Source organism: Oxyura jamaicensis, chromosome 3 (assembly GCF_011077185.1).
Source record: "Oxyura jamaicensis isolate SHBP4307 breed ruddy duck chromosome 3, BPBGC_Ojam_1.0, whole genome shotgun sequence".
NCBI classification, from domain to species: Eukaryota; Metazoa; Chordata; class Aves; order Anseriformes; family Anatidae; genus Oxyura; species Oxyura jamaicensis.
In genome coordinates, this window is record NC_048895.1 from 32244465 (window position 1) to 32272129 (window position 27665).

At 35.3% G+C, this 27665-nt stretch overlaps 1 long non-coding RNA gene across 12 annotated transcripts in view; it reads right to left on the bottom strand.

The window, feature by feature from the left end:
* The window catches only part of LOC118164310, a 370599-nt gene that overhangs the window by 215136 nt on the left and 127798 nt on the right, over positions 1-27665 (bottom strand). For 11 of the 12 annotated variants that reach the window (XR_004749432.1, XR_004749431.1, XR_004749424.1 and 8 more), the window contains exon 3: positions 10910-10981. This is a non-coding gene — a long non-coding RNA (uncharacterized LOC118164310). The remainder of the gene's footprint in view (positions 1-10909; positions 10982-27665) is intronic. The other variant, XR_004749429.1, reaches the window with a different exon arrangement.

The window sequence follows — 27665 nt, forward strand, 5'->3', positions numbered from 1 at the left end:
ACAAAAAAAAAAAAAAAAAAAAAAAAAAAAAGGAAAGAAAGAAAACCAGTAAGACAATTGAGGGGGAAAAATATCTACTGTTTCAACATGCTTTATTTATAAAGTGTTTATAGCTCAGGTCAACTCAGAGGTGCACATAGAGATCCCTGTGAATCACACAGGGGCTTCTATTTTTAAAGCAATTGGAGAATACAGGAATATCTTCCATCTGGAATTGTTTTTAGAAATGCCATCTACAGGGGCAATGCAGAAACATGCTGTCAAAGAATAAACAGCATCTTTATGTAAGGCAATTAATTCTCCAAATGCAGTCCAATCTGTGAATGACTGGTAAACAAATGGGGTAACTGCCAGTATAAATATTTATTTGGGAACAGAGGCAGCTTCAAAACAAGCAAAAGTTTGTCTCAAGTAGTTAGTGTGTGCACTCTGCAGAGAAGGAGTATGAATGGCGCTAAGCAAATGTTCAGTGGAGCTCTGCATAAAAATTTTAAATATACAGGAACATTTTAAATACTTTATTGTTATTAGCAGCTAAACAAATTGATCATCATGACTTTTTTTTTTTTTTTAATTCCTTCAGTGAAATTTAGTACAAGCTGTTATTAAGGCAAATAAATAAAAGTCCAGAAAGCTATTTGAACCATGTTACTTGTATTAGATCTACTGATGGTCTGATAATAATCAGTGCATAGAGAGATGCAAATGTTAGTTACCAAATAGCAGCTACAGCCATTTGGCTTTTTACAGATCTTAACTGTTTTAAAATATTTAATTTTAAAAAGGGAAGATCTAAGGAAATAATTAAACATTCTTAATTTGTGGGACAACTTTAGAATGAGTTAACATTTTCATTAGAAAAAAATACTGCTATGATTTTGTAATTGCAAATTCAAGAAGGAAAACATGGTAATGGTACTTCCTTAATTTGTTAAAGCACAATTACATTTCCTTGATTAAAACAGGTAGATGCAATTACTGGATATGACATATTGAAATGTTAAAAACATATCCTTCTCAAAGGACAAGAGCTGGTCTATGAATGTGGAATTTTTTAGTCGATATGGTATATTCTAGATCAGCTCACAAGCAAAATAAGATGCACTCCAAATACATAATTGCAGGGAGCACTCAAGATAAATATTACTGAAATTATCCTTTGGGTGAGGCATTAGGAACCATGTGGTTTTAAAGCAGAAATGCTCAACTAGCCACTATTTAGTCCCTGTGGTCAGAGTGTGCTGACTGGCTGACAACTGTGACGTCCAGCGTACCGCAGGCTAGTCATGTTCAGTGAGAAGTTCTGCCAAGATAGAAAGGCATATCATTAAGGAGCCTGATACTGCAAGGTGCTGAGTCTACTGGGAGTGCAGAACATGCTGTGCCTGGCACAACTGAGGTCGAAAAACATAATTATTTCCATAGATACTGAAAAAACCTTCCTGAATATCTTGAACACATAACACTCGCAGAGGAATATGTTTGCTCCACAGAATGCATGTGCAGTATTAGAGTAAACTGCCATTGGAGAAGGATAAAGTTAGCTTGAAATTTGGTACTTCCTTTATTTACTTCAAGGATTTCAGTCTGTGGCTATGTAGCAGATTATTTTTTCAGTCTGTCTTTTTACAATATGTTTATTTCTTATGTAAATGACAATCAGATGCTATCTGGAATTTACCTACTTCTCACAGCTCCAGTCTTACTTTGAAGCTTTCTGCTTCAGTATGTTTGCAGAGAAGGTAATTGTCATAGGTGATAGCAAAACCTGCTGCCCTTTCAAAAGGAATAGGAATTTCAAAACTAGGTTTACCATGATGAGATGCTCTGAAGTAAGGGCAACTTCCATCTGCTACACTTGATATTGTCTGCTATGCCTGATAATTCAGTTATTTTCTGGCACAACATACAGCCTCTGCTTTCCTACGAAACTAACTTCCAAGTGACAAAATTTTACCATTCTCAATGGCAAAAAGGTTCAAACTGATTTGCAGTAACAAACAAAAATGCAAAAAAACACACACAAGTCCTCTTCAGAACTAGAAGATATTTTATTTCAGTCGTGGATACATGACTGAATCTCACCATGTTGCTTGTCACTGAGCCTGACCTTAAAATGAATGGGCAGCATGTATCATCAGCACCTTGGCTTGTTACAGCCTGTTCCATTCAGCACACCGACTACTCCCAGGCTACTGATAGCAGAGAGGGATGGCAGTCCTTGGCAAATACTTGGCGGTATTTGAGAATCTAAAACAAAACTCTGAGCTAAAAAGTTCATTGACTATCTTTAGCTGGTAGACTCCCTAAGCTGACAAGGTATTTCCATTAAAAACTAAGACTTTTTAACAGCTGTTAGATACAATGGTAAACAATTTGAAAAGGAACAAATGTTTTCTGCCCTCTGAAGTTGTAAGATATTGTGGTGATTATTTTTAAATATAACCCTGGGGAATTACTTGTTTTGAAGAATGAGGGACTGAGATGTACTTCTGATAGAAAAATTATCTACTATCATTTTAAAACAGAACATAAACCTAAAGGGAGGAAGAAAGATTGTGCAGCGACATCAAAGTCCTCCTCACCAAAAAAAAAAAAAAAAAAAAAAGTATTTCCTACAGCATTATGTGAAGAACATACTGTCCAAAAGAAAGAGTTTGATGACATTTGTTTAATTAATTTTAATTAATTAATTTTGAAAGTCAAAGGTTTAAAACACTAGGCAAAATTATCAGAAGTTTATCATAAATGTACTAGAGGGGTCAAGGCTTAATCTTATGTTATAGAAACTCTTTCTTTCAAGGTCCAGCATGTTTCCCTTATTAATCTATCTGCTGAACAGAAAGACAAAGAAAACCAATATTTTTTCAAAATAATATTGGAAAATGTGAAAGCACTGTCAGGTATGGAACAGCCTACTTCAGGTAGGAATACAGAGAACATTGTTCATGAGTTCCTTGCATTGATCAGATTTAGAGCTAGGGAGGAGCAGAGTAATTCTGAAAAAAAAAAAAAAAAGAGAGAGGGAGATGGCTTATTTACATTCTGCATAACGTTTTGCCTCACTTTCTTTCCTTTATCTAAATTGCAATGCCATTTTATTCAAAAGCTCTTATTTCTATGACATTAGGCATATTGAAATGAGCCACAAATCTGTGGCTATCTGGGAACTAAATAATGAGGTGAATTTCTTTATTTAATCATACTGTACCTATGTAATGTTACAGTGTATAAGAATAATGAGTTCTCCTAGCTATAGCCTATGCTAATCTAAAACTGTTAGTTTGCTATATAGAAGGTCTAATTGAATATTCAGGCATACTGCACAAATACCACTCTAAACTTAAGATATTTACACTTCCACTGAAGGAGGTTCTGGCAGACTATTTAGATATAAAGGTATGCATATCTTAACTTTCTATCTAATAAGCAGATAAGTACTCACAGGATGATTAGCTGAAACATTACATCTGAGTAACAGCAAGTATAGAACCACCTCCAAAAGCTACAGAAGTAGCAAAACCACAGACATAAAATCCTGACCAAGGTCCTGAAGCGGGGTGGCAAAGAAGTCTTGGGGCTTTCCTCTAGCATACCACAAAACAGCGTAGTAAAGTCTGCCCCATAGTATTTTAATAAATTATTTTTGTGATGTTCCAGGGAAAAAACCAGTCAGAGGAGCTATTTCATATGCTGATGTTAAAAAAAAAAATAAAAATAAAAATAAAAATTATGTGGATTACTTTGTTTTCTGTTATATTAACGTTTCTAAAACCCATCTTCTACCTAACAGAACTCCTTCAAAAGCACCTGAGGGATGTCTTATAGGCTTTTAAAAGGAAATTGGAAATTCCACATAAAGTAGAGCTCAGACTACTACAAAGAGGTTGCTATTTATTGTTTATCACTGAGAACAGTCACATAAATTTTACTAGTGTTATATGACAGCAATGTTATCACTTAGCTGTGATTCTGGGCAAGTTACAAATAGGAAGTTTTTCAGCCTGGATAATGACTGGCCTCTGAAATAATCAGGAGTAATAGTTTGGTGACAACCACTCTGCAAGTTCAAACAGTGTGAGAAACTCATATGACCCACAAGAGGGGAAGGATCAAGCTCACACCTGGACTCAATATGTTCATGAAGTAGAGATTTGTATTCACTTCTAGCATGGTCTAGAGGCTTTCCCCACTGGAAGAAAGCTCTTTCTTATCTGCATATCGTAGTATTCTCTCACTTTAAAACTGGTTCCTGAAACATAAACAGAAGTTAAGGCACCATTGCTATTCTTTGTTCTAGTCTTCAGTTCTTCAGAACCTTTCCCTTAGAACAGGGGGTGTGGAAAAGCAACTGGAAGTGGAATAATTAATGAAAAATGGGGAAAATTGATTAATGAAAGCTCAAGAAGGAAAAAGTATTTTTCATGCAAATTCATTAATTACAAATATATTCCTAACTACTCTAATACAAAAATTCACTGTCAGATTTTTTTGTTCTGAATCACCTCCAGAACATGAAGATATTCATTAAATGAAAGTCTCATGAGTTTCAAAAATATGTGCACCAGTGAAGTTAGTGAAGTTTTATTCATTCATGTCAGTGAAGTTTCTTGTGTGCTGACTTGTTTGTAGGATTCAGACTTAGTAATATTATTTATTATGGTATAATAAAGCATTTTTATTTGGAAAATCTTTCAATAAGAAAGTATGTATAGAGATCAATCAATATATTCACAGTATACTATAGTTTCCTGCAGGTTTTTCAAAATCACCTTCCAACCCAACCATTCTGTGATTCTATGACGATTCCACGAAAGTGTCTCTGAAGTTATAATGCAGGTACAGAAGCATGTGTTTAATAGAAATTATTAGAAGCTGAACATAAAGTCTTCCTGTATATTCCTGTCTAAAATAGGTAAAATAACATGAAGGTTGAGGTCTGAATGCTTATCCAAACTTTAGAGTGAGCATGAGGTTTTCTAACAGTTCATTATCATTATATATGGAGTGACATAATTTTTTAAAGATAGCCACCCTATAAGTGCGTTATTTACTACTATTATCTTGAGAGAACAGCATTTATGTAAATCCTTTTTTGATAGGTTCACTGATCAGCACATTTTTCTGAAAATTCCAGTGTTTAACTTGCTATAACCTTACTTAAGTCAATAGAATGTTTTGTGCCAATTTGAAGAAAATTCTCAATGTTTTCTATTCATAGTTCTTCAAGGCAGTCATATATAAAGGCTCATACCCTTTGGATCCTGTCTTTTATGACCAAACAATAGTCACGGAAAAAGAAACTATTGCTTGGTTGTTCTTATGTGTAGGCAGTAGAGTTTTCAGTGGTTGTGAGATTTCAGAATGGCAATTTAATGCAGAAATTTGTTAAACTACTTTTTATGCTTTATAGCCTTTTGTTTAGACAAGCAAATGTAAAATGGCTCGGTAGCTCAGAAGATTGGTGCACTTAAGTTGTAATTGCTCTTCCTGGGCCACATATGAGTGGATAAATAGCATAGGAATTAATAAACACTAGTAAGTAAAACTTCTAACTACTGATTCATGAGCTATTTATCTGGAACTTTACTATCCAAGAAAAACAGTGAGTGCTACTGTATCTCATGAGTTCTGAAACATGATTTCTAAGTTTTCTTAAGAAAACATGAAGCCATAGCTTTTGATCTGAGAGAGTACCAATGCCAGGACATACTTGCTTTTATTGCAGTAAATAATAATGGTATATCATGTTTTGTAGTATGTCATGCAATGCAGAGGCCATATACTGTTTCCTCTGACAGACATGGGCAATGATTTTTCAATGGTGGGCAAATGTAAATAAATGAGAATTGATTCATAATGATTCCTGATGAAATGTTCTATTTTGCATAGGTTCTGAAAGAATGAAGAACAAATCAGAACTATAGAAAAGATTAAAATGTGCTTTGTCCCAAGCAAAACCAAAGAGGAAGTGTTCAATAACATGACATGGTATCATAATGTAAAAATACCAATAAGCAGATAGCAAAAACAAGCCACAGACTTAAACTAAGCAGAAGAAACTCTTAGTCTACATATACATTAGGTAAATTTTCCCATTTGGTAGTAGGCAAAAGGAACATAACTGAATTTCAGTAACTGTTCTGAATATCCTTTCAGAAAAGAGTTTCTTTTGTAAGACCATCAGTTTAGAACATTAAAGATAACAAGTGACACACAGGCAGGAGAAAACACCCCTAAATCATCATACCTTTATTATCTGCACCTGACAACTTTGAGAAAGTAAGGTGAGGAGTCATCTGGATCATTTATGTTTACTTTAAGGTATTTTGGAATATTTCCAGTGAGGAACCTCCAGAAGTTTTTTGGAAACAGAAATTCTAATTTGTTACCAGGTTATTCTAAGGCTCTGTCACTCACCCAGAAAGATCTGATTCCTGAAACTATCGATAAAAGATTGAGGCTGAATATAATTAATGTCATTCACTCCACGTATCTTTATCAGCTATAAGGATTGGTAAATAAGTCTTCTTTTGCATTTTTAAGATCAATTTGAATTGAATATGTCTTACATTTATATATGCCATGTCTAAATTTATGCCTGCTTTTATTCTGAATGAGTGTTACAAAAAATAAAATTGAACTTAAAACTTTTTTTCTCCCCTCCCCCCTCGTATGTTTTTCCAGTTCATTGGTTGTTTAATATTGTTTTTAAGCACTATTTACTTAAAGAAAAAATAATAATATGTCTGGCTACAGTTTTTCAAACTGAAAAACACAGAAAACCTGTGACTCAAATGCTTTCTACTTCCTCATCTCTTATTAAAAATCAGCACCCTGTGAAGGTTATTTCTCTCTCTCATAATCTTCCATTCCCTCGGGTCACATGAGACTCTCTTGTCTCTGTCTTCCCTAACTTTTCATTCCCATCTACAAGGTGCTATCCTTATCTTAATAAAGTCAGTAGTTTTGTCATTGACAGAGACTGGGATTTCCCTTCTCACATTCCTTTTAAAAGGAGTCTCCAGTAAGAACACCCTCAATCTTTCCACTGCTTCTGACTCACTTATCATTTTCTCCTTCAATCACAAATACTGAAGCTTCATCACAAACAGAATCAAAATGTGGGGTGGCGGGAAACCTCTATATGAGAGAAAGAAGCCACTTCCTGAGGAAACCTTGTTTTTGTTTTTCTTTCATCTGTGCTCCTTTACAAACACCATAAAGCCACAATGGAATAAAATTAGAATAACAAATAAAAGCTCTACAGCGACATCTCTCTGAAAAATACATGGCTGCAAAAATACATTTTCATGTGAATGATGCATGCTTACTCTTCTCTGAATTTCTGGCTTCAGTTTTGGGGATTTCCATGTTTTATTTCCTATTTTGCTTTCTATTTTACCTTGCTGCAAACTCCAGCAAAATTGCCATCTACCTATTCTATATGTTTGTTTTTTTTGTGGTGAATGGTAATTGTTCCTTCCACTACTCGTCTGAAACCATGAATCAACTGACAAACTTGTTGAGACAAATGCTGCTTTACTGAGTGAGTTAAAGACAAACATCCCTATTGTTCCTAATTTACTGTCAAACCGGAAGAAAAATGCTCTATTCAAAAGGCAATGATTTACACCATCTTAAATAATACTTGTCTTATATGTGAAGCCACTGTAATTTTGAATGTCTATGCATCCAAAAAAATCTTATTGACATGACAATCTTATTTTCCCATTTAGAGTAAAAGCTATTACTTTTAGCTGATTCCATTTCTCATCTGAAGGTGATAAGAAGAATATTATGACTTTGTTTGTTGTCTAGTTCCTCAAAAAGCTGTTCTTTTTTCTCACTTTAAATGACAAATTAATTTGGGGGAATTCAGCCTAGACTTTATAGGAAGATGAAAATCTTGATTAAGCCTTGTGTACTACAGGTTAATTTAGCAGAAGGAATAGGTTAGACTAACATTCCAGGGTAGAAATTTTAATTCACTATGAGGGGAAGAACACTCTATGCCCAGACACATTCACCTGCTTTCTGTCCCAGTCCTTAAGCAGCAATAGTAACTACAATTATTCCACATTCCTAGTCACCAGACATTTTCGCTCATGATAACAACACACATCTTCAAAACTTTATCTGGACTACGTTGTCTCAAGACTGTGAGGATTTCTAGCTATATCAGAAATAAAATAGACTTAAAAGAGGTGGAAAATAAATACATCAGTTTTACATGATGGAGCTTATCTGACGGAGGTGTCCATCCACAACACAGAAATAGGTACCAAAACCAAAACCATAAAATGAGGAAAGGTAAAAGGCAGACCCCTCTCAGCTTTTTGAATATCAGTTTATACAGCCCTTCACCTAGTTCCATTTAGTGAATTTTGTATGTCTTCTCCATCCCCTCCCACCCCACCCCTCTGCGTTCTCCAGAAAGTTTAGGGATGCCTCTGCTGTACTAGAAGCCAAGACAAAGTTAGGTAAGCTCAGCATGCTTACTGCTGTGGAGCATGCCCTGCAGCAGCTACCTGGGAACTCCAGAAGGCTCGAAATGAGCAACTGCTCATGCAAAGAAGAGATTTCCATGTAAAAATGAACACCTAATAAAAATGAAAATAAATAGAACAAAACCTACAATTCCCAATTTGGAAGAGCATTGGATCCTCTTCTGCATTTTATTGCCAGAATAGTTTGGTCAGGTCAGAACTTGCTGTAATTAAGACGCCTACTAGCAGCAGTGTGTTTTATTGTCACAAGAAGCACTCATGCATTTTTTTATTCTTTTTACCCTCCATTTACTGCTGTGAATGTTTTCACTGAATGTATAAACAAGAACAAATACCCAAGTGACAAAGGATACTTTTTCCTTTACATGAATCAGGGTCAATCTTTAACAAAGAGCTTCCATGAAACTGCAAAAACCCCATAATAATCTTGCAGGAGTCTGAGCAAACCCCACCTTTTAGGTTGACTGACACTTTTAGAATATTTGTCCTCCTGTATCAGTACAATTCAACCTCAAGGTTGAAGACTGGAACTTGTTAATAGGAGAGTAAATTAAATATTTTTAATCTCTTTATAACAAACAGTCTTGGAACTAATTGTTATTGTTTTTCTGAGGAGCTTTCAGCCACACACAAAATGTTAGAACCTGATGTTTTGCTTCTGAGGACGTTTAAAATGCACCCAAACCTACTGAGAGGTTTACAGCATTTTTTTTAATGGCACTGTAACTGCCATAGAACATTGTAACTGTAAATTACAAACCACTGACACCAGATTTAACCTCCTACACAAATGTGCATTGCAACTGGTGTTTCCCCAGACAAGACATAACTATTCAGCTAGCAAGAGAAAAACATTTAGTCTCTTAATTACTTTCTGTACAAACTGTATAATTAAAGTTTTGTTCTGTAATTTTGTAATGAAAACAAACAAAACTATTTGTAGTTGTTGTCCCTCCCCCCCTTCCCCCCCTCCCCCCCAATAAATAAAATAAAATAAAAGGAGAAATGAAGGAAATAGGAGGGGAGAGGGTAAGCCATGTTTTGATGTCTTTTTCATTAATGGTGATGTTCAACTACAAGCTCTCCTCAGCCTGTTCTGGAAAGAGCATTTAAACAAGCACTTACAACAATTATCTTTGTAAGATGCAGTACAAATGTCAAACACCATGAAATCTCTCAGTACACTTCTTCGAATTCTCCTTCTCTCCTCAGTCAATAAGAGCATTCAAAACTGGATTCAGGATCTGAAAACCACATTCTCCCTTTAGATGTGCAAAGAGCTCATGAGAGTCAGTGGCAGAACTACCTGAGCAGGACAGTGCCTGGCAGCACCCTGGTTATCTGTGAGCCCAGAGGAATAACGTGACAGCACCAAGTGGACTTTGAAAGTGCAGCCACTGAGAAGCATCTTCCAGGGCCTGTACTGCTGCATAAAGGTACTAAAACTGGCAGCCACCAGTCACTGATGACCAGTCAACTTTAATCCTACTGCAGTGAAAGCAGATAGCTGTAAGACAACAAGTGACTTAACTGGAAGAACACTTTATTCTTGATTCTGCTATGAAGTACTCCAGTATATGGCTAATTTAACTATTTCCAGACTGACACGCCTATTTGATTTTATAACTTTGGCAATTCCACTGTGAAAACATAAATTGTTTTTAGCTAGTGAGACCATTTGCCAAAGAATCGTATTAACACCCTCCTTCCAGGTGTAAAAGGAACAAAATGGTGAAATTTGTACTGCCATGAGAAGAGAACAAAATGAATTGAATTAAAATGTGTCCATTTTAAAATTCACCAGTGGGCAATGATCAGTTTTATTGGTATGAAACTGGAATCACACTTCCAAAGCTGAGTAAGTGTTAAGAACATTTACACAAGCGAAGTGTAACCATATGTGAGTTCAAACAAATTGTGCTGGTTATGAGAGAAAACTTCATACTTTACTGTTTAGAAAATACATATATATATTTTTCTAAAGGAATTTTCCTTCAGTGGGAACAATTATGTTAATAACATCAAAAAAAAAAAAGGACAATGTGTTTTCCGATGGAAACATTTAGATTCATTTTCATTTTGACTTCCTTTTATATCTGAATAATAATATGAAAATTGCAAAAGAAAATGCTTAAGCTGGCTTTAATGTTAATTATAGGTTTCTCTGCATATATTTTTTGTATCTGTAAGTTTAATGACTGAAAAATGTGGCATATATCTTTGTATAAAATCTGATATTGGTGAAACTGGAATGGAAAACAAGTATATCCTCTATCATCTTTTTAGTTGAACCTTTTTCTCATTAATATCTTGCTTAAGCCTTATTTCTTAAAAATGGTAAAAAAAAAAAAAAAAACACGACATCATCTCTCAGATAGTAATAAAATATTAAATAGTACCTTCTTTCTCAAATTTACTTTCTGATGTCAGAATTGATGTCACAGAAGCAGGGAACAGGCTCAGCAGAGGACCTAAAAAAAAAGTATAAAAAGTACTGAGATACTGTATCTGAAGATACTGAAGTATCCTTAGCTTTAATGAAAATATGTGTAAAATAAATAGGGAAATGGAGTTATCTGGGTTCTATCTAACTACTACACATTAGAGAGTACAAGGGCAAAACATTAAAATACCCAATATGCAACAGAGATAACTGTGTAATTGGGTTTAGTCTGTTTGTTTTGTAAGAGGAGGGAGGATGTAAAGATGAAATGTGATTTATAAAAACACCTGATTTAAAAGACATGATTAATAAAAATTTCTGTGGTGAGCAATCACATTTTTTCAAATATCTATTAACATTACTAATTTTTCCCAAAGAGGCAAAAAAAAAAAAAAAAAAAAAAAAAAAAAAAAAAAAACAGGACAGCTGTAGTATGGCAAACAAGTGAGATGGGATGGGATTAAGGTCTGATACTGAAGAAGTCTTAATGCTTCCAGATGGACAGTATTCAGTATTTTCACTACAGAAGGAGAAATTCTCCCATGTCATAATATTTCTCTATTACTCTTCTATGGCTTGGTTTTGTTCAGAAATGGCTAAAAAACAGTACTTCTACAAGCATAAAGTGCAAGATCATTACTGAAGAAATCCTATGATTTTGTGAAGGCTGGGGGGAGACTAGTAGGAAAAGCTTGGCCTACTGAAGTTGATGCTTGATCCTATAGGATTTTGATCAAATTTACTAATATTAATTTAAAGTGCTGTCACGGTACTATGATGTGCCAGAAACCTGCATTCCTTGCCCTCCTTGCCCTTTGAATTTCCACTAAACTTCTTTGGAAAGTCAGAAGATTAAACTAGACTTTAAGAAGTCATTCCAAGTTATTTGGCTTGATAAAAGAAATAGTGGTAGAAATATTGACTTATGAATTAATGAGCTCAAGGCAATGTTCCCAGATAAAATAGTATATAAGAAAGAAAAAAAAGGCAGGTGATGCCATATATATACAGACTCAGCAAATCATAAAAATAAATAAAAATCTAAAGGTCACAGAACTTTTTCATGTATCAAAGCTATATGTATGCCTTTTGAACAAGAAGAATTGAAGATTCACATTAATCAGACAAATTACATATAATCATCATAGAATTGTTAAGGTTGGAAAAGACCTCCATGACCATCTGGTCCAACCATCACCCAACCACCAATATCACCCATTAAACCATATCCCTAAGTAAAACATCCCTCCTTTCCTTAAACACCTCCAGGGATGGTGACTCCACTACCTCCCTGGGCAATCCATTCCAATGTCTAACCACTCTTTCTGAGAAGACATTTCTCCTAACTTACAATCTGAACTTCCCTTGGTGCAACTTGAGGCCATTATCTCTAGTCCTGTTGCTACTTATCTCCAAGAAGAGGCTGACCCTCAACTCCACACAACTTCCTTTCAGGTAGTTTTAGAGAACAATAAGGTCTTCCCTGAACCTCCTCTTCTCCAGACTAAATACCCCCAGTTCCCTCAGCTGCTCCTCACAGGACTTGTGTTTCGGCCCTTCACTAGCTTTGTAGCTCTTCTCTAGACATGCTCCAGGGCCTCAATGTTCTTCTTCTACTAAGGGGCCCAAAACTGAACACAGTACTTGAGGTGCAGCCTCACCAGAGCAGAGTACTGGGGAACCATCTCCTCCCTGTTCCTGCTGGCTACTCTATTCCTGATGCAAGCCAGGATGCTGTTGGCTTTCTTGGCTTCTTCACCTGAGCACACTGCCAGCTTGTGTTCAGGTGAGCATCAGTCAGCATCCTCAGATTCTTTTCCTCTGCACAGCTTTTCAGCTACACTGCCCCAAGCTGCATGGGGTTGTTGTGGTTGTTGTGGCCAAAGCGCAGGACCTGGCATTTTGTGATGTTGAACCTCATCCCATTAGCCTCTGCCCATCAAACCATCCTGTTCATGTTCCTCTGCAGGGCCTTCCTGCCCTCCAACATCTCCCCCCAACTTGGTGTCATCTGCAGACTTACTGAGGGTACACTCAATTCCCCCATCCAAATCATCAATAACAATATTAAAGAGGATGGGCCCCAACACTGACCCCTAGGGAATAGACATGTATAGGAACTATCAAAATGAACCTAGAACAAGAGTAAATTAGTTTTTATATGTTAGAGTCAAAGGACATGGTGATATAGTCCAATGTCCTTAGATCCATGCTGGTGGGAGGTACAACTTAGCTGAACAACCATACGTCACAGCAAAGCACAAGCTGTATGGCTCAATGCATGGGTAAGTGCTGAAAAATAGCACCTGTGTTTAAGCACATCAAGGAAACAATGGTGCTTCACTGCTTTCAGTCTTTCATTGCTAAGTTTCATATGTTTAGTCATCAATATTTTTGCATTAAACATTATTTCATACATGGAGGTGTTTGCTGAAGCCAGAGTAAGAGAGGAATTTGGTCTTCTGGAAAATAACTCTCTTCTAACTATTTCTCCTACTTTCAGTAACTGCAAGCTATTTATGATCAGATGTTGTTAATCAAAATGTAGATGCCTAAAGTAATGACTTTAACTCACAATTACTTGCAAGAAAAGGAGAAGTCTGTTAATGACTTCAGAATAATGAAGCTGTTACCACAAAAATACTTAATAATGGGACTACAAATCTAATAGTCTTCACCCTATTCACAAGGGAGTTTTACTTAACAGAGACTAAGCTAAAACTTGGCTTAGGACTGTATTTTTTTTAAAAGTGGCAGAACATATTCAGTAAACTCACAGGGTCATGAAATAGAAATTCATATCACATACACAATAAGCTGCAACACAGAATGTATAGTCTGGGCTTACCCGAATACCAAAATTATTTTAAATAGCTAGCATTGTGACTTGCTACTGCAGTCTGAGCCTTTATGTGACAAAGCGGTGAATTAAATAATGGTTCCTTCTGAAGAAACACCACTTAAGAGTCACCTGTAAAAATATTGGTGGCTTTCAGCTACACATGCCTGTACTGAAAAAAAGACTTCGCTGGAAACATCATTTATCATATTTTATGTTTTGCTTCAGTTTATACACAGTTTGACAGAAGGGGTTTATAATGGTAAGCAAGAGGGAAGCGTGGTGGTAGGACAATGACATGTCAAACATTTCAGTTCCTTGTGCTTAGAAAATTAGCTCCCACTATCTGTGCCAGCCAGAAAAAATAAATAAATTGAAAGCTTCAGAGCAAGTGAGAAAGAATAGAGAGTTTACAAAACGAGTACTCTCTTCTCAGCTGTCTAGCATATGCATATACTGAAAATGTATCACTTCCACCATCTTTACTTTTCACAGAAGATCAAAATACCACAATGTGAATTCTTAATAATAGAGTGGCTCAGGTTGGAAGGGACCTTAAAGATTATCTAGTTCCAACCCCAAGTGTTTGATGTTTAATTTTGTCACAAATCTAATCTTTCTGTTGCAGATCAGCTCTTATATTAACCACACAAACTTTAAAATTAATCAGAGTAGCTAAGCTAATCTTTATTATTATTAGCCAAGCTCACATTTGTTGATCTCTACAGTTGCTGACTAGCTTGAGCTCCAATTTAGCAACAGATCCCTTTGTCTACGGTGATGGATCAAAGGTCAGACTAACTCCAACCATGTGGAGCCTAATGATAGCTATGGGAGACCCATGATGGATATAAAAATAGAACTAAAGATAAAGGCTTTAATCACAAGTGACAAATTACATTTTTGATGTGTCAAGTTCAATATTAATTATTTTCAGCTGCTCTGCTTTTTCTTTTGTCTTAAGGAAATTACAGCAATCTGCTGACATGCATGGAAAAGTTCAGGTGCAAAACGACCCCAGTTCAGTTTGCAGATTTACAGGAAACCATATACTATCCTTAGAGTATTTAAGTACTACGGTCTGTGGAAAAACCGTGGCCTGTAAAAACATAAATCAGGAGATGATACTGTTCTTTTCCCAATTTTAGAATAATCTAAATCTTCTAATAGTGTTGTGCACTACGGACTGACATAAAACAAACAGAAAACAAACAGATTTCTGCCAGAAGAGAATCACCAACTGTTGAGAAACATTTCTAATTAAATAACTTTGCCATAAATTAAAAATATTAAAAAGTTGTAATTTCTCTTCCATTTTTTCCAATTATGACATTCTTTCAATATCAGCCTGAGCCATCCACCCCCTACCAATAAAAGTTTTATATGTTTTATGCATTTTGACCCTTCATTAATCCATTGCCTTCTCTGATGTTCTGGAAAAAAAAAAAAAAATCTTTTATTAATAGTAGAAAGCCAATTAAACTGCAAAAATGAGCATATCCAGAAATTCCTCAATGAGAAGGAGGAAAAATAAATAACAACATGGAAATAATGGGAATAACAACAAGGAAACTGAGGTGTGCAGTAGGACGGATTCCAAGATAACAGTTTTGCTTCCTTTACCTTTGAACTAAAATGTAAACATTTTTGATCATTTAGTAGAAGTATTAACGATATCTAATCTGTTGACTGTATATGATGAGCTAATAGCAAAAGCAATTAGGGAAGAACAAAGGGACGTTTCAAATATTCAGTCATACATATAATCAGTAAAAGTTTTCCCTAACTAAACACCAACCACCTCAAAAAAGATATGGTGGTCACAAATGATGTCTGAAAATATTTTTAAAACACTGATAACTGCATGCGATTACTAGTTCTCTTAAATAAAAATATCAGAGAGGTCACTGCTTATCCTGACTACTGGGGGCAGTAACGGTATGAAACTGAAGCACCCAGCTGAAGATAATAATAATAATTTCCTAAACTTAAGCAAAATTAGGTAAGAGGTTTTAAGCTCTCAGAAATGAATATGGATGTAATTCATTAGCTCAAAAGATACCACAAAGTCTGTAAAATTGACAGTAGCAAATTGGAGGAACAACTATAGAAGTTTTTGTGCTTGGATAAGAACTTGGAAAAGTAATACAAGCAAGAAGATCTTTGGGAGAAAGAACAGGGAAACACATAAGCTTTGTGGCAGAGGTATACCTGCCACAGGAAGACACACATTTCAACGCTGCCACAAAAGCCATTCTGCACTGGGGAATAGGGAAAAATAGAGAACCTCCTGTTGATCCATGGTCAAAAAGGGACAAAAGAAATGGACTAGCGAGCAGACTTTAAACATGTTTGTTTAGCTTCTGCTAAAAGAGTATTTCTGGAGAAAAAAGCATTTCATAGGTGAAAGAAAGACGTAGTGGGTTGACTGGGCTTCTAAGTCACTGGGAGTAATGATTTCAGTCCTTCATCTCAACCAATAGCTTCCAGCACTAGGATGCAGATGGTACCAATGAAAGAAAGGATGAGAACAGGAGATTCATTGAAACATCTTTTAGCTATTAAGCAGAAGGCCTGTGTTAAACCTCATACTCTGTGCTTTCTGGCTGAGAGCTGAACACCAAAACTGCAGTGGCTAATGAAGTGGCAGACAGAGAAAAGAAGGATTTGTAGCATGCCTAGGAAGATGAAAACAGCTTGCACCACAGGATCATCAACAGCTGAAATCTAGCCTTGTTATCTAGCAGGGTGTGACAATCCCAGACTGCAAGTTGCTCTTGTAGAAGATGGGGAGAAACTAAGGGTCTCCAAGAGTGTTGCAGCACAGGAGAGGTTTATAAAATACTTATGTGTGATACTGTGTTTTTGTCTTTTGCTAATGTGTTTTTTGTTTTGTTTATTTGCCTTTTTTTTTTTTTTTTTGGTCCCTTTCAGAATATATAAATTATGAATGGAGAAAAAGGACAAGGTATTAAATACAAGTAGTTTAGTTACTTTTTTTCAGGTTTCTGGTTGAATCTTCAGCCTACTACTTATTCATTACTCTTCTAAGTTGAAGCCTCATCCTCCTTGTTGTCAATTAATCCCTGACTAACAGGGTTACAGAAACAGAGGAGATGCACTAGCTGATGAAAAGACACACACAACACTGCTCTCTGACTTACACTGATTGATTCCACTACTGACCTCAGAAAAAAAACATATGTATTCACAACATGATAGGCTATAAATTCTTCCTTCAGCTGTATTCAGGAGCAATCAAAGTAAATTATCTTTTTCTCACCATTACCTGATGAACATTCATGAAAAGAGTGTTTGGAGATATAAACTGGATATAAATGAGTCATCACACTTTATTACATCAATGAGTGCATGTTTGCAGGGACTGACCTTTGGACTGACCTGTCGGAGGTATAGCCAAGCCATCATCCGCTGACATGCTTTTACTGGGGGAGAAAAATTCTTTGTAATAGCACAGAGGAATTTACTAATCTGACATCTAGTTTAGCAGATTAATCTTGGTTTTTCTTTGATCACGCCTGGCAACAATGTGCAGCAAGTCAAACCAATCAACAATTATTAATTAAGGGAACAATAAAGAGCAGAGACTATTTAGTTATGAATGGCACACACTGACTGAATATTATGAGTTCCCAGATGAAAGGAACATTTTCTAAGTGACATAGATCATACTAGATAAGCTGCAAGATAGTTGTACAATGTAAGAGAGAATCCTGAAAGAATGTTACCAGAATCTAGAGGAAAAAAAAATAAAATGAAACTGGAAAGCTATCTGTTGGACATGAGTGAACTAAAGTCTTGCACTAAGCTTCATTCAAGTAGATCTAGACCCATTGGTGCAAAGCCTACAGTGGATATTCATGCATTGCTTGCAAACACCAACTAATATTTTAAAACTCTGGTATCATAAAACAGGTGAATTTAAAATAAATAAATAAATAAATAAATAAAGTCCCTGTTAATCTGTCTTGGCCTTTCTTAATGGTAGGTGGTATAATACTGTTTACATGGTAGAAAGTCATCTCCAACGCGTAGGCCCAGCTGTTTAGATGGTGCAGTCTCATTTTTGTACCATATTTAGGGGAGTTACTTTTTTATATATATACAACTATGAATCTGACTTCAGATATTCTGGTACTGAATTTTTTATTTCTTCTATTATGTAATACAGAAAGTCAAGAACTTTGTTGAGAACTTGCTACTCTTACAAAAGTAGACTGAAGACTATCTGGCTCTACCTTTGTAATTGTAAACCAGGCCTATGTTCCTACCTGTGTGACATTATAAAGAATGACTAAGCTTTAATTATTCTGGGAAATGCAGTGAATATAAAACAAAGTGAATTGCTTAAGGCCATTTTGTTTTAGTAGAAAAAGTATAAGGAAGTAACAGGCGTGTACCAGCTTAAAACTTTATTACTTAAATAATTGCATAATTATACACTGGGAAAATTGGTTGATACAAAAAAATCTCTTTAATGTTTGCAGTTTCTTGTGCTATTTTAATATGGAGTGGGATATTTACAGCCAAATTGAAGCAGATCTTGTAAAAGTTAAAGGTATTCCCTATTAACAGCATTCAAAGTTTTCCTGAAAGCTGCTTGTCAGCAGAGAATGCAGAGGTGACTGGTGAATACTTCTTGAGTGTTTAGAGCAATAAAGCAGCCTAGTAGGTGGGGGGCACTCTGGCACTATCAAAATCACAAAGCATACACAAAGTCAAAACACCAAAGTGGTTAATATCTGCAAAGAGGAAATTTCTAATAGTTCACAGCTCTGCAGCCAGCAGAGAAAGAACCAATCAGGATCCAATGGTCAAACCAAAACCAGTAACAAGGCACACATTTAAACACATGGGTATTTAAAAATCTATCTAAAGCTGCACAGCAGAAAGTTCACCAACCATTATTTGAAAACAAGGTTTAGCATTTTATAGATGTGTCACAACCTAAACATAAGGTCTATGCTCCTTGCATCAGCTATTTCATGTGCTTGGTTCACCTGTGTTAGGCAGAACATCCAAGTAGAGGATACATACCAGTCACTTCTCTTTTAAAATCCACGAGTATTTGCCTAATTTATATGATATTTCTAGAGTCATATTATGAAATGGGTGGGTTGGTGTTTGCCTTTATTTGTCCACTGATCTTGTATCCAAGTACAGTTTCTAGTTATCAGGAAATGAAAATAGGTTTCTCTTTCAATAGGCTACAATTTGTCCTTGATTTTTAATTATTGTTAAACTTTAACTCTTCAATTAAGATTTTGCTGTCATAACTGAAACAGTTATTTCTACTGAAGCTTTAAGAAGTTTAATATTCTAATTGTGAACAGACCTCCCATTATGGTCATCAAAAGGTAGAATATATTAGCACATAGATATTTCATTAAAACCAAAAGTAACACTGGCAAACTTCTATATATCACATACTACCAATAGCACCTATCGTTTCTGCAAGCTAAAGCACATTTGTTTCTTATTTGTAAATTGTGTTTAGTTTGTCTAGACTTCCAGCTTCTGTCTAATAAGTGGGAAATACAAAGTTTTAGCAAGCATAGGAAGAGGTTGAGAAGGAGTAGCAGTATTCTACATTTGAAATTCACTATTGTTTGTAAATTATTGTTTTGGGGACTTCTCTGAGCTTTTTTCCTTCAACATGCATCATATTCATACTTACTACATATTTTTATCTACAAATATATATATATTCTCATATCACAAATATGTTACAAATATTATATTTATGTTCATATCATATATATAAACATATAGAAATATTTTTATGATATAAATTATAAATCATATCTTGGCCATAATCAGAGCATTTCTATTGTATCTGTATTATTAGGTTGTCACTTCATATGGGACACCAACTCAGGTTTTCAAATGTGGATATCTAACTTTGAGCACTTTTAAATGGACTTAATTATTCATTAAAAAAAAAAAAAAAAAAGGTGAAAGATCTAGTTCTACTCAAAGCCAAGAAACTAGATCAGCTACGGCAGATCATTTTATGGTGTTAGTAATACACAACATAGCATTATATCCTTATATCCAGGTATCTTTGCCTCTTATTCCCGCCTCCACCAATTGCTGAATACCTATGTGTACTTATTTGCAGCTGGATAAACTAGAAATAACTGCTGGTGCAAAATCAGGTAAAAGATTATATGGACAACAGTAGCTCCAGAGCAGGATACCTTGCTTTCATGCCTTGAATACCCTTTACTATAAATCTTTTTAGTAAAGGGTAAAAGGAATGCATACAAGCCTGGAAAGTGATTTCATAAGAAATGTTTGTCTCCTGTGGCTGTCTTAAAGGAGTTAACCAGCAAACTGCAGTTTCACAATTGCCTTTGTGATTATTGCCAAATTTAGTTCTAAGCATAAATGGATAAATTTGATAAAAGTACTCTAGATGAAAGAACAGAATTGCACACAGACTCTGATGTACTTATGGCTATAAAATACAGTATTTCTTCCTTTAGAGGCCATCTATAGAGTACCTACTCTATTGGTTTAAACCACAAGATACCAGAAAATGCAGAGGTGCAAAATGGGACTGGTGGATTGAGACTACCTTGAATTTGCCAAAACTCAAAACAAGTTCTCTTTTAAATTCAGCTGCAGGTCTGGCTACATCTTGCTTCTTCTCTAATACAGACAGAACTGTAGAATAGGAAATGTCTTTGTGGTCTGGCAAGCAGCCCTAATTTCATGAGCATTTCTCAATACCTAAAACTGTAATAGTTGAAAACTTAATTTCATTTTTATTGAAGTAGTCATAAGAAAGCTTTCTTAAAAAGTGACATTTTTCATTTATGTGTAGGTCCAGGCTAGTTACTTTCACATTAAGATTTACATTCATTCAGCTGACAAAAAAAAAAAAAAATCATTTCTATGAATCCACATAGGGTATATTTACACCCACACTCAGCACACAATGGCCAAATTTGTGTTCCCAGCAGAACTCTTTTTATTTCCTAGGCTGCATTTTGAGTAAGATTTAATAATATATGTTCACCCAAAATTCAGCAGCTACTTTTATATATATATATTTTGTTACTTCAGAAGCCTTCTGTGAATAGCCTGCATTTTCTTGTGGGACTACGCACACTGCATGCGACAGTTCTGAAATTCTGAACTGAAAATGGCTTGGGAGGTCATTAGCAATGTTGGCAAGCAAGACCTCTGTAAGGGGTCTCAAGCTAAGAAATCAGAAATTGAAGATGACAGCTAAAACACAAATTTCAGGAAACAGTGTGCAAAGAAGCAAAAAAGAATCAAGACAACAAAAAATCACATTTCACTAAATCACTTAGCAATTTCTTCCACCACCTTACCAGGGTTTGAAGCCAATCATCAGACTCATAGTGCCTCATAACATAGACAGAAAAATAGTAATAGTTCTTGGAGAAGAATTAAGACCTGCAATGAGAACAATTAGAAGGAAAACCACTGAAGATATTTACTATTGAAAAGTATATAAGAAGCTAAGATCATAGAGTCATAGAATCATTCAGGTTGGAAAAGACCTCTAAGATCATCTAGTCCAATCTCTAACCGAATACTGAAGTCAACCACCAAAACATGCTGCTGAGTTCTAAATCTACATTTCTTGAAGACCTCCAGGGACGGTGACTCAACCTCTTCCCTGTGCAGCCTGTTCCTATGCCGCACAACCCTTTCAGTAATGAAGTTTATCCTAATATCCAACCTCCCCTGGTGCAACTTGAGGCCATTTCCCCTCATTTTATCACTTGGTGCATGGGAGAAGATCCCATTTCCCACCTCACTGAAGATCGCAGAACCATAGAATTAAGGTTGGAAAATACCTCTAAGACCATCTGGTCCAACCGTCACCCTACTACCAGTATCACCCACTAAACTATGACCCTAAGCATCACGTCCAACTTTTCCTTAAACACCCCCAGGGACGGTGACTCCACCACCTCCCTGGGCAACCCATTCCAATGCCTGACTGCTCTTTCTGAGATATCCTAATGCAATGAAGATTTTTATCAGTCTTAGCCAAAGAAGTCTAAATTACACAGTACAATGATGCATTTTACATCAACCCAAATTAAGACTAATAGAACTTATATAAGACACCACACTGATATCACAAATATTACAGCAACATGAAAAAACATATACTATTATATTTTCCCAATATCACACAACCATGACTCCTAGTCTCCTAGTAATGTAGGTCAAAATAAAGGGACACTAGAAGAGAAATGCTGAAATGAATTGCTGGGGTACCTTCAGATAAGACTTTTACAATACTCTGCATAATCTGATTTTAATGCTGATTTGCATTATCCTAGGTCTTTTGTCAAGGACTAAAAGTATGTATTCTGAAGAGGGGTGACAACATGAAGCACACCTCTCTCACACTCCCTCTGCTTGGTAAAAAGAATATTAGAAAAAGCTGCTTAATTTATGTACAGTGGAATTAATGATTTTTCTTGGTATTGGAGGCAAGAAAGGAGAAGAAACTCTCTAAAGGCAGTGCTGTAAGTATAATAAAGGGTTTATACAATGCTGTGCCCTATGCTTGAGGAGTCAAGGCACCCTTCCAGTGTTATATCCCCAGTTGCTAAGAAAATATTCCTTTGCAAAAATAAAAAGCACTGCAGAAACATGTGAGCCTATGAAGCTGCTAAGGGACCTGGAGAGATTTGGTTCCAATGTTAGAATCCAGAACTGACTTTGAAAACATTTACCATGATTGTGCAATCTATCACATGAATCTTAACTCAGCATACAATTACCTACTGCAAAAGCTTGTAAAAAAGAAAAAAGAAAGAAAGAAAGAAAAAAAAAAAGGACACTTCCCCACAAAATAATATCTTCATTCACAAATAAACAGTAGGGACAAAATTAAAAAGTCAGTTGTGCCTTTACAGCTAATGCCACCGAAGCCTTTCATATCGCATATGCATACTCAATGTAAAATCATGAATCTTAACACAATATATCTTTTGCTGAGTTAGCAAGGAAACCCCACAGTACAACATGTTCAGGTGCCTGGGGTCTTTCAACAGGACATAAAAAAAAAGAAAAAAAAAAAGAAAAAAAAAAAAAAAAAAAAATAAGGGAAAAAAAAAAAAAAAACTATTTTAAAGAAAACCTTTTAATCTTAAAGGCTGTTAGCTGTGAAATCAAAATGATATCGTTTTGTTCTGTGTGAACCTGGCCCAGTGAAAGAGGCTGTGAAATGGATAGCAATCTGAGGTGCAATTTTCCATTGCATATGTTTTTCAAAGATAAACATCTGATCAGAACAGTTTGCTGTTAGTAAGTGAAAATAAGAACCAGAACTAATACTGTAACTGCCAGCAGCTTCCAGATCATTAACTATTGTTTATTTCTCCTCATGTTCAGACATCAGACTGGAGTGATGGAAGATATAGTCATTAATTTGGGAGTGATTTCAAGATGTTCCCATAAACACTGAATCAGGATACTGGCAAGCTGCCTAAGAAAACTTGGTGCCAATTTTTTTTTTTTTTTGAGTAGCAATTTTTAATGTTGGTATTATTTTCTGCTTTCTAGTCCCTTCAACAGATCAACTGTGGATAGATCATCAGAGAGTTTAGACAGGAACTGACTTATACTTTGTTCTGTAGCTACAGATGTTTTTTTGCCTTTCTTACAACAAAACCTTTAAGAAAGTTTCATCATAAAATATTAATTATTCTGTTCCTGACCTCTCTCAGTCAAAGGGAAGAATTGTTTTTCCTTACTTAACAGCAGCCTATTAAAATGACAGGTGAGCTATCAGGGAAAAAAAAAAAAAAAAAAAAAAAAAAAAAAAAAAAAGATTCTGAATCCTTGACCAAGCTCCTTTTTCACATTTTTATTATGTAGTAGTTGCATGGTGCATGGAAGTATCAGAAAACAAATAATTTATTCTGAATCTTACCATAATTGTACATTGGCTACACTTAGTGCATCTAGAAACTATTGCTAGTTGACAGACATGATGGCAAGTTAAAGTATCTGTTAGTAACAGCTTGTAGAATTTCTAGAAGAACCAAAAATTGTACAAAATAACTGAAGCTTATAAACTTACATAATAATATGATGACATCACGGATTACTTCAACTACTGTGCATTTCTGCCAAAGTTAACATATTCTTATATAAGATCTTTATGTCTAGCTAGAAGAGGGAAAAAATGAAATAGATTTTTTTTGTGGTCAAGCCAGAACTCCAAACTTCTCAAAGTCTTTATCTAAGTTCCAACAATTATGTGGCACAGAACATAAAAGAACCCAAAACAACAGCAAAAATCTGGAGGACAGAATCCTATTGCTGGGGTAAAGGATCTCATAGTATATAACAAAGACTTGAGGAAATCAAAGATGATGGTTTTAAATGTCAAAAAATAATTTATTTTTACTAGTTTAGAAATAATTATGAACAATTATACTCTAGTGCTGTTTTGGTCTTCACATAACTAAATAAAACGTGTAACAGTAGGACAAAACTGGTAAAGTAAATCGCATCTATAATATTGTCATTAATTTTAGATCTCCTTCATAAAACAATAGTTTTGTCTTCATAGTCTATTTCTGGATCAATAAACAAGGAAGAAACCAAGTTTTTGATCCGATAACTGCATTTTTACTGAAATGAATCAGTAAATAGACACCTTCAAATGTCTGCAAATGCCATAGGCTAGAAATAGCCAACCTTTCTAATTCTACATGACACATCATAAAGCCAAGAACTTCATATAATACACACTTCATACGGCAAAGACGTTGGTGGATAGGGAGCTCAAGAAGCTGTTTGTGAGCCAGAAAAAACAATGGTTCCCTTGTAATTCTTCCATTTCACTGTGGGATGGGAAGCTAAAATACAAGTAGTCTTAGGCACCACTTTTATCTACCAGATCCAGAATACCCCACAGCTCAGCTGATGGAGTACCTCTGCTTCAACCTTCTTGCAGCTTAGAGCTGGTGTGTGCACGTTAGCTGTCCAGGAATTACCTTTATATTAAGAACTGTTTAACAGACACCAGTATCTCTTCCTAGTCCCTTTCAGTCTTCCTTTCACTGCTTAGTAACACAGAAGACTTCAAAGGACAGTCTTGACACTGCAATCAAATTAATTAAATTGCTGTTTAAGAGTGAACAAGGGTAATATAGTTTCATAGGCACCTCTCCTTCTCCCATACCTTCTTCCTTCAACTGTCCTGGAAGGTGCTCTTTGGGTGAGTTACAAGCAAGAGTAATTTCCCAGTCTAACCTGAGACTGGTGACTAATGACCACATTTTGTTCTGCTGGATCAGTTCTTGCAGCAGGCTCCAGTCCAGATTCTGCCTGAGGCAGAAAGGTCTGAAGAGTGCAGGCAGGAACATCCATGCTGCCCACCAAGTAACGTGCTGAACAGCTACAGAATAAACAAAAACAGAGCAAGAACACCAACATGGTATGAGCAAATCACATCTGTGACCTGTAGCAGAATGGAGATTATAGTAGGATGCTGCCTGTTACAGGCCACAGAATCAGAAAGATTTAAACATCTTGCCATGGATCCAGAGGCATTTGTTTCAGACTTGCTCAAGACTTTTGCTTAAGCTTTCCTACTGTTGACCCAAGTAAGGAGGCATAGGCTTTAAGGTACTGAAACAAACACATAATTCCCTTGCATGGCATCGGCTACAGAAACTGATACACCTTAAAGCATGACAGACTTAACTATTTAAACTTATGCAAAACTTTGTTTGCCAACTATGTCTAATTCACAGACTATTCTGCCAACATTCTAAGCTGCTAGTAAAGATGATAGGACTGCGAAAGTAAAGATATCTTTGTAAAACGTCCAGAAATTCAGTGAAGTTCTTATTTTATTTGCATTTCCTAAAAGGAATCTGAGATGGTGACTAGGGAAATCAATGTTATGTTCATACTGAAAAAATCAATAAATATATATATATATATATATAAACAAAACATATATAAACAAAACAAAACAAAAACTGATTTATCTCATCCTCTGTTTATTCCAAAGAATCTCATATGAGGGCTCTCTCTAGCAGACAGTATAAGAGACATGCATACCAACAAAAATACAACAACCACGACACCATTGGCCCAGTTCAGGTATCTTATCATGTCTGGAAATGACTGCTTAATTGGCAGGAAGACATTTAACACAACACAAAGTGATTATGATCATGTTGGAATTATTATATCAGCAACTGTTTAGAAGATGCTATTAGCCTTTTAGATTTCTTAAGTAATTTAGCTTTCTTAACTGTAATACCAATTTCTTTTAATCATCTTTTATCATAAAGGACAAAGGACATATAACGAGATTACACTTCCTAAGGACTTCAAGCCTGTGGCTGTAGAATATGAAGAAATTCTGAATACAAATAAAAAGCACAGACATTCTTTAATTTGTGATTCTTAGATCGATGGGAGATAAAAGATTTTAATGAAGTTCCTGAACCTGCTTTTTAGGGCAAACTACAGACCTCTGAGCAATGCACTGAAAACTATTTGCCACTGATGTTTATTTTATTCTTTTTACAAAAACCTAATCTGTAATAATCTAAATGTCTGCTTCAGAATTGTTACAAAGAAGGACCAAACAGACATTATGTTTTGCTATAATTTAAAAACTGTCTTCAGTCCAATAGAATTTACCAGATATTAAAAAGAATGTGAAATAAAGCTTAACTGCAGAGTGACACACCCACCTTTGCCAAACATCCAGCAACTCTTTCAGTAAAAATTCCAAAGTTATTTTTTTTTTCTTTTACTTTTGAAGGTGTTTTAGTTTTGCTTTTCATTTGAATTTGATCTTAGGAGTTCTAAATCAAAGTTAATGGATTATACACACAACAAATTTCAGAGTTAGTCTTCAAAAAATAGAATATAAGAAGGGAAATTACTGGGATAAGTAAAAATAGACAAGGACAATGTATTTGCGTATACATATATGCACATGAATGTTAATATATTTTCTGCATATTGATAAAGGTAAGTGCAAATATTGTTTGAGTATAACATATGCATAAATATAGAGACAGAACTTCAGGACTATCCTGACCTAACTTCCTGCTGTTGCAAACATTGCCATCTTTTTTTCTTTTTCACTATTCTGCATTTTTTTCTTTTGCTACAGCTATACTTTTGCATGTGAATTTGCACTTCCTTGATCATATTGGATCTGATCGCTTTAAAGTGTTCTTGAGTTTTCTAATTATACATATTCTTATTGTTTTTCAGGGTAACATTCAAGTTTGCTTCCTTTCAAGAATTTGAATTTCTTCGTTAATGAAGCCCTTCACAGATTGTCACTGTTCATGAAGCATCTGTTGGATGGATATATGTTTTGAATGGATATATCACTTTCTTTCTTTCTGTTCCAGTGCAAGTCAGAAAGCAGAAAAAAAAAGGCTTCCTTCAAACAATAACCAATTCAAGCATGCAAGCCATCTTTTAACATTTGTTTTGTGTGTGTGTGTGTGTCCAGGACAGTGTCCAGACTATTTATTTTCTCTATTCAAGGTGAAGTTTAGAAGCCAAAAAATAATCTCTGTTCCCTCACAAATTGCCCTTGAACTTTTTGTAATTGGACATCAGGACTAAAATAAGAAAAATAATTCTGGTTCTTTTTAAAAAATAGTCTAAATAAAACACACATGTACAAAACAAAACAAGAAAACCAAACTCTCTAGATTGTATGAATTGTCCAATTCTCAGGAGAAAAATATAAGCTATTCAGCAAGATGCAATATCCAAAATTCCAAAAAGTATCTGGAGCACTGCCATTTCAATAATCAAAAGAAAAAAAAAAAAAAAAAAAAAAAAAAAAAAAAAAAAT